A 9170-nucleotide genomic window follows, 5' to 3' on the forward strand; every position below is an offset into this window, starting at 1 on the left:
CAGGAAGATCTCTTGGAGAAGGAAATAGCAACCAACTCTAGTATTCTTGCCTGGGAAATCCCATGGACAGAGGACCCTGGTGGGCTACAGTCCATGGGGTCACAAAAGAGTCAAACATGACTTAACAACTGAACTGTAAACAACAGTTTTTCTTACCTTAGTTTTATTTTATTTTTATTGTTACCTTAGTTTGATCGCATTGCATTTACCAGACTTTGTGTTTCCAAAATATTTCAGTTGTAACTGAAAACTTTCTCTTCTTATATCTTACAATTCTTAGTATAAATGGGTCAAAGTTTCTATGACTGAATAGTTGGAAATGATTTAGAGAAGGTAGAATTACTTAAAGTGACACTGACATACTGGCTATTTAATTTGACCCATGTATGTTACAGAGAGTAAGGGATTCCCAGTTGCCTCAGTGGTAAAGAATCAGCCTACCGGTGCAGGAAATGAGGGTTCTATCCCCAGGTTGGGAAGATCCTCAGGAGAAAGAAACCCACTCCAGTATTCCTGCCTGGAAGATTCTATTGACAGAGGAGTGGGCTATAGTCCTCAAAGAGTTGGACATGACTTAGTAACTAAACAACAAAAACATAACAGATATCTATTTCATTATCTTTTATGATCTTTTAACTACAACATACCTTTTTAAAATTGTTCTTAGTAAAGGCTCCTTTAAACAATGAGTTTAACCAAGGAGCAATATTGCAACTGCTTAACAGAATGAAAGTGAAAGGTGAAAGTGAAGTCACTCAGTCGTGTCCAACTCTTTGCGACCCCGTGGACTGTAGCCTACCAGGCTCCTCCATCCATGGGATTCTCCAGGCAAGAATACTGCAGTGGGTCACCATTTTCTTCTCCAGGGGATTTTCCCAATTCAGGGATCGAACCCAGGTCTCCCGTGTTGCAGGCAGACGCTTTAACCTCTGAGCCACCAGGGAAGCCTGGGAAGTTTAATTCAGTCAGTAAAAAAATGGGATATTTCCATATCTAGTCATCAGTGCTACTGTTGTTGAATTAATGACTCTTTAAGCAATCTGTGCATCTCAAGATAACATATGCCCTAAGTTCCACGATGTATTACTGGGTCTTGAAACTCCTCTTTAATCTGATAAAAATTACCATGATTGCTATCTTAAACAGACCATAAAGTTGAGAGCAAATATATAAACACAAAAGCTATTTACTGATAGATTATCAATGGTCTTTTACTTGTCCATGAACTTTGGTAATGACACACAGACTGCTATTTATTATGTGCGGGCAAAATTAGTACTGTGAACATGAAAGATGACTTTTTCTAATTCTGACCTGATAAGTTCACCCATACTGTGGTTCCTGTTTTCCTCATCTTAAACATTCTTTATTTATCATTTTCTTTATTTGGGGGATGTATCTGATAGAATAGATGAGAGTCTAAGCTAGTTTCTTAAATTTACTAAGAATTAAGCTAGTTCTTGATTCTTCTGCATTTGAGGGATCTTTAAAAGATACTGGTTGCCATAATATTATAACAGTTTGGCATAATTTAAAATTGTTAATATTTTTTCTCTCAACTTCAGGATTTGAAAAATAACTGCTAGGTTATAGCTACACAAGAAAATACATAGACAAGAAATTGTCATTTTTGTTTTTTTTGTTTGTTTTAGTGTATCAGGCAGTGCAGTGTGACCAAAACTATGCTTAAATGACTTTGGCATTAAAGATTTTCCTGTAGAACATTCTGTGTTGCAACATAACTACAGGCATTTCTTTTCTTTTTGTTTGTTTTGATCACACTGTACTGGGATCTTAGTTCCCTGACCAGGACTCGAACTTCTATATCCTACAGTGGAAGTGTGGATTCTTAACCACTGGACTGCCGGGGAAGTCCCTCAAGCAGTCCTAAATTTTAATGTTATTCATTCTTTACCGTGTAGATGAACCATTGGTACCAGGATTAGATTATTGTTTGCTTGTTTTAAAATTTGTTACAGAATAATTATGATGCCTGAAACAACCTTTTGCATAAGTTATTGCCTGAAAACAAATTCCTGGCTGTGAATTCTGATTTTAATATTGACTCAGGCCTCCTGAAAGATTTCTCAAACATGGCTACACTAGGCTCCCATAAAGTGCTATTATTTACAAAAGCCTATGAAAATGTGCATCTCTGGTTAGCTAACATCTGAAACAGAATTTTATTACACAGAAAAGACAATTCAAAGATCCAGGGAGAAACATGCAATTGAGAAGCCAAGTATACAGTTAGAAAATAAAGTCTTAAAAATGAGGACTGTTACAACAGAAGAGGTATAGAGTTTCCAAAAGATACTTGATACTTGATGTAAACAACCAGACTACTTCCTGATTTGTTCACTTAATTATGAAATGACACCACAATGCCAAGATTGTGCATTCCTTCCTTCCAGTACCCATCTCTTCACTGTGAGCTGTTAGTAACAAAGGGGCAAGGGGAAATAGGATTAATACTCCAGACTGTTACTGCCAGGCAAGGTGGATTATTCTTTTACTTGCTTTAACTTTATATGCAAGAGTTACAGTATATATATATACTGGACTGGAACTTTACTCAGGAGAATCCAGGGGGCCGTATTTTCTTTGGCTTCAGTTAAATAAATGTAGGAGGGACCAGAGTAATCATACCTGGCCTCATGCATGTTGAAAATTGAAAAGGCTTTTCTTGATTTTCACTCTTTTTAATGCATGTCCTGTCAAATGTAAAACAGCAAAGTATCAAGCACAGTTGTTAATATTTTTAAGGGTTGGGGTACACAGAAATATATCTTCAAAGTATGGTCATATGCACTGTTCACAAGATTTTAGGCACTAAATAAATAAACATTGCAAAAAATTTTTTTCCATGTGAATCATTTTGCTGGACCCTTTTTAAAAATTATTTTTAATTGGAGGATAATTGCTTATCAATATTATGTTAGTTTCTACCATACATCAACATAGATCAGCCATAGGTATACATAAGTCCCCTCTCTTGCCCTAAAATTTATAATGGTTATATTTTGTGTATTAGAAAAATAACTAGCATTATCAATCTATTTTAGTCATGAATATTTATTTAAAACATGACTGAAGTACATTATTAAGTTGAAAATGAGTGGAATTTAAATATATATTTATATGGTCCACAGTATGGAAAAACTCATAAAAGGAGTTAAGCAGTTGATTATAGTTTGGGAAACACTGAGTTCAAATGACAAAGCTTCCCTTTGTGGACTCAAAGGATCATCAGCAGGCCCAGTTGCTTGCTGGCTTCTGTGTTGGAGATGCCTGCAAACTCAGAGGACAGTGTGGTTGATGCCTAGAGGGTGTCAGGAGAATCATTGACATTTCCTCTGTGGAACAGTGATGGAGGGTTTTGCTCAGTAAGCTTCCTCATTCTTTTTGATAATGAGTCTAGTGATAAGGATATCTTGTTTATTTTTTGCACTTTTAAAGACTGGTTCTCTTAGATACTTGTGACAGTGATCTTTAAGAATGTCAAAAAAGCTCTCATTTTGTTTAGATAACAAGTTCATTTTTAAATGAGTTAGCATTTCTAACAAGTTCATAATTTGTCTAAATTTTATGTATTTAATATAGATGTTGATGTTAGTGAAGATTCGCCTCCTCCCCTACCTGAAAGAACTCCTGAATCATTTGTACTAGCAAATGAACACAGTGAGTGTATCTTCTGATTTTATGTATTTTATACTCTAATAATAAGCCCTGAAAAACATGGCTAATTATAATCTGTTGTTCTTGAGCTGCACAATTAAATTAAAAAACAGGTTTGAATTTATACTGATAAATGTTTTTAATACTTTGTATGAAAAATACCTTAAAATGGTGTTTTTATTTGCTAAGACTGGTAATAAAATGGCTGCATTTATGTCAAATACTATAATTCAGTTAAATGTAATTATAACAGTATATAATTTGTCTTTTCATTCATTAAAAATAGCACTGAGATGAAAAGACATACATTTAAATTCTGTTGTTGGCAGCGTCACTCAGGTGATGTTGAGTGACACTTGAGTCCACAAGAATGTCAGTGAAAAGTGGGAGAAAGTGATCACATACATATTTCTCCTTCTCATCCTGAAAAACAGTTACAGAAACAACTTTACTATATTTACAATGTCTGTGCTCAGTGGAGGTGCTCACTGCCAGTCTTATCCTTTGCATTTTACCAATATTTTATTAACTTTAACTGATTTTAAGAATTTTAAAATAGTGAAGCTGTAAACTTCACTGATAGTAAATAAATAAATCTGTCATACCTGTAGATTACCCTCTGATAATGGAATTTTTAAATTTCAAGGAAGAAAAAATTGAAGGAATATTCTTCAGTTAATAAAAACTGGGAAAAAATATAGTGGAAGTGATAATTTCTAAATATCTGTAGTATCTGTTTTAAAATATTACCTAAATGCAAGAAATTTCAAGGATTAAAGATGTTAATTTTAATTGCAAGATTTTGGTTTTCTCAGATATATCTGTAAGAGCTGAGTGGAGTGAACTTCGAAATCAGGAACAGTCTGAACAAAAAATACCTGAAGTGAGTCTTTTGGGGATTAGAACAGCTATAGCTCAGTATTTTTGTTCTTTTATTAATTGATGTTAACAGTTGTTTATTATAATAACTGTTGCCTTAAGACTATTAAATATAATTTTTGATAATTGTATCTTATGCTATGATTTCAGATAAAAAGCCTATATAAAATGTCAGATCAAAAAATTTTTTAAAGAACATGACCATTACTTCAGAGTATTATTTTCCAAGCTGCTTTTGAAATTTGTAAATTTTGCCTTGTTTCAAACCATTTTGGAGGTATGAATGAAACAGGAGTTATAGTACATCCTAGATTTTGTTCTTTCTATTATAAAATCAGGTATATAGTCTCTCCCTTTGTTTCTTCTGGTTATGTTAGGTTTCCTTTCACATTCAGGAAATGTTTTGGTAGCTCAATATTTTAGTAATGGGAATGCTATTTTTATCAACAGTAATATTTTGCATATTTTCCTTATATTTCAATATCTCCAAAATTGGAGTTTATCTTAAAATTGGTTAAAAAAAATTGTGATATACTTTAACTGGTGCATAAAGTATTGGTAACATAATAATAAAGATATGTCTTACAGTCAGTAATATAATTTGATGAATACCGTAGAGGCTTGGCAAAATGCACTTGTATGCATATTATCTCATCAGTAAATGCTGCAAGTTCAGTTTTCATCCAGAAGGAAAAATGAATTTCCCTGTCTTTTTATTCCCAATATAAAAACACATTAAACTTTTTAAACTCTTAATTGAAAACACCATTGTTTTCTTTTCCTTTGACACTGAGAGTCAAAGATAGATCTTGACTTATTGGGATATATACTCATAACACCACATTTTTTATACTTTGTGCATGAAAGGAATATACTATAATAGTTTCTGAATGTCTTCCTTATAGGGCTTGATAACCTCTGGAAGTGAAACATGTGGTAAGTTGTATTGTTCTTTTCTGCTATAAATTATATAGATTAAGTTACATAAAATAGCATGTCTCATGGTGTACACGTTTGGTTATTTGTTTTGTTTTTGGTGTTTTTGTTGTTATTATTTGGTTATTTCTCCATGTGAAAAAATATATAGGATGACTACTGAAACCTGAGTTATGTAGTGTAATTCTTTTAAATTTATTATTATACCAGGTATTATTATGGGTCAGGAGCATAACAGCATTTATTATCAGTCATTAATGGCTGATAGGAAGGAAATCATTTTTAGAATATTTTCTTATATTTTATTTCTCTTATTTATAAAAACACCTAGAATCTAGATGTGCCAGTGATTTGAATAAATGCCCAGAATTAACCTAGATGATTGAATAGGGTTGTTTTGGAAATTTTCTTTTTAGGACTTTCACATTTGTGAAGGCCATTTTCCATTGCATAATTTTTACTATCATAGTAAAATAGGTCAAGTTACTGTTCATTCCTTTAAAGGAGTAACCATGTGAGCGGCTCACCAAACATCCTAGCCTGTACAGTTCCCTCAATTTATCTATCATTCCTGCCCTAACCTCTCTTCTGCCTCAGCTGGTGTCACTCTGAATCTGTGCCTAATGGGGCTCATTCCATCACATAAACTCTTTATTACTCTCTATTTACTTTTCTGAGGCAACGTATAAGGAAAAAGAGCAGAAGTTTTAGGGTCAAGCCTACCGAGACTGGAATCTTATTTTTGCCATTTTACTTATGATGTGGTTTTGGGAAGTGACCTAATCTTTCTAGGCCTCGATTTTCTTCTCTGTGAAATGCAGATAATAATAGTAACCTACTGTAGAGTAGGTTATGATTGTCATGAAGGTTTAAATTAAATCATATATACACAGTGCCCAGCACATGGTCGGCATTGAAATGGTAGCAGTGCTGTTATTATTATCTGTATTATATTACTACTGCTAGATCCCTGGGTCTTTCATTTTCTTTGTATCTGTTAACTCCTTTTGGTTTCTTTTTCTCCTCTATTCAGTCTAGATACTATCATCCATCACTTTAATCACACATATAATTATCCTTAACTTTCTTGTCCCTGATTCCCATGCCATCTTATTTTATCCCTCAAGATTACTCAATACTGCTGGGGAACATTGTTCAGTTTTATAGATTGAGCATACAATTCTGGGATTGATCCACAATTGAGCCCTCAGCATTTATTTTTTTTCTAAAATCATGAATCCCACTAACTCTTACTTCATCTAACCTTTTACTTCATTCAGAAAGTTGAGGCTTTTAATCTAAATCATCATTTCCTCATGGAAGGCAACCATGAATATATCACCGCCACTAGTTTCATCTACATGCCTCTCTTCTCTGTCCCTATACTTACCACACTGCTGTAATAATTAATGTTCTTGTCTGTTTCTCCTACTATACCAAGGGTTGGCAAACTATATCCCATAGGCCTAATTCTGCTCTTGGCTTGTTTTCTTATTCTGCCCTTGAGCTGAATAAATGGTTTTTACATTTTTAAAGAGTTATTTAAACATAAAAACAAAGAAATGCAACATTGTAAATCAACTATACTCCAGTAAAATTAAAAAATAAATTTTATTGTTTTTTAAACCAAAATTAACTTTAGAAAATAAAAACAAAAATCAATGAAGAATATGGGACAGAGACCATATGTGGCTTACCAAGCCTAAAATATTTATTGTCTAGCCATATACAGAAAAAGTTTGTCAGCTTCTTTCTAGACTATGAGTACCTGTTGACAAGGATAGTCTGTCATTTGACTTGTATTCCAAGTTTCCAGAAAAGTTCCTTACAGGGGTATAGGGAATGTGATGGAGGTGGTGAGTGGTGAAAGAATGAGTCACAGTAGTTGATTTCTTTTGTTACTAGTCTTACACACTGGCAGTTAAATAAGTAAACTACAGTGTAAGCAATGCTAAACCTTAAAAGAATTACTACTTTTTTAGGTGCAAATGTTAACTCCATTAATAAACTATGAACTTATTTGCTATTGATTTCCACAGAAAGGCATTTCAGTTGAAGTTAAAATAAGAGTCTAAGGAGAAGTCTCACATAGCAGAAGTACTTGCTGCAGATGTCTAGGTGCCTATAAGCACACCTATCATGGTTTCCTGTGTTCATTACCCTTGCATTTGCCTGGGCCTCTAAAATTATGATGCTCAAGAGAAAACTGCTCTTTTAACTATTTGCCCACATTAAAAGCAATTAGGGGAATTTTTTACATATTATACTACAAATGACTGTGATTAATAATGGCTTTGGTTTGCATTTTAGATCATCCAGCACGAGGTATTCATACAGAGACCTGTACAGAATGTCCACCTACTTTTAGTAATAAGAAAGATCAACTATCAGAAAGTCCAACAGAAGCCACAGAGATTGGTAATTTGTTTACAAAATAATTTTTAAACTATAATTGTGTAGTTAATGCTGGCAAGAATGAAAAACAGTTATTTGCCATCACTCCAGAATTTCCTTAAGGCAAAGTTTATCAAACTTTTTGCTATGATTTCTTCAGGTTTTTAAACGACACTTGGTAAGAATAAAACATGTACCATCAAAGTTGCTTGGAATTAATTGTAAAATAAATTTATCCTGTTTCATACTGAGATTAAAAACTAAAATACAAAATGCATATGTAAACAAATCTTACTTTTGTGTTGAAAAGACTAAAATATTCTAAATGTTTCTCTTACATTTTTATAGAATTGATTTTATTTTTATTAAAGACGCAGTTATTTTCTCAACTATACAGAAGAAATTAAGAGTTGGTTTATGTTTGTAGATATTTGTTTAAATGCTAAATTCCCATATGGAAATTTATTTGTTCCAGAAAAGAAGGATGTCTACAGATACGGTTTAATAGTATAAAAGTATTTCTGAACACTAGCCAACTATTGTGGTATTTTGATTATAGGTTTTGGTAATCGCTGTGGAAAACCCAAAGGACCAAGAGATCCACCTTCAGAATGGACATGATTCAGGGAACTAAAAGACACTTTAAATTATACTGGAAAATTCAAGTGCCACTGAAAGCCAGATTTATAGTATTCCATCTTAAAAATGTGGGACTAACAGCAGTGTAGATTGTTACCTTAGTGATTTTTTTCTTTTTTTTTTTTTTTTGCTGGGACCATCTACCTGCCTTATATTACACTTAGGAAAAGTATTACATTTGGTTTATTTTGTAACTTCAAGTATTATTGCCTTAATGTCTCTTAACCCTGTTACACGCTGCTTGTAGACATGTTAATATAGTAATACTTTTTATGATAAATTGAGTTTAAGGACTACTCTTTTTTGCTAATGTTTTATCATGTATGCATTATTTTGTATATGTACAGGGCAAGTAGGTATATAATTTGATAAAGTTGCAGTTATAAAATATTATTAACAGAAGATGTAAGAAATTTCTGCATGGTCTAAATCTTTGTGTACCTTATTTGTAAATTATTTGCCCTGAAGTTTTAGAAAATAGTTTCTGATTTTTAAAATTGCTGGATTCATGCAGCCAGCTTTACAGGTTATCAGAGATCAAAGATTGTAATAATAATACATTTTGTAAATTGTAAGCAAAAAGTTATTTTTATATTATATACTGTCTAATTGTCCATCCTAATTGTCTTTGTTTCATCTAGTCA

General features: G+C 32.9%; 1 long non-coding RNA gene across 1 annotated transcript; it reads left to right on the plus strand.

Moving 5' to 3' along the window:
* Positions 1–3611: 3611 nt before the first annotated feature.
* On the plus strand, positions 3612–8859 carry LOC128071167 (uncharacterized). Its single transcript, XR_008201722.1, has 5 exons — positions 3612–3681; positions 4494–4561; positions 5463–5493; positions 7804–7911; positions 8447–8859. It is a non-coding gene; the product is annotated as an uncharacterized LOC128071167 (long non-coding RNA).
* Positions 8860–9170: the final 311 nt, after the last annotated feature.

This window comes from Budorcas taxicolor, unplaced genomic scaffold, assembly GCF_023091745.1.
Source record: "Budorcas taxicolor isolate Tak-1 unplaced genomic scaffold, Takin1.1 scaffold244, whole genome shotgun sequence".
NCBI classification, from domain to species: Eukaryota; Metazoa; Chordata; class Mammalia; order Artiodactyla; family Bovidae; genus Budorcas; species Budorcas taxicolor.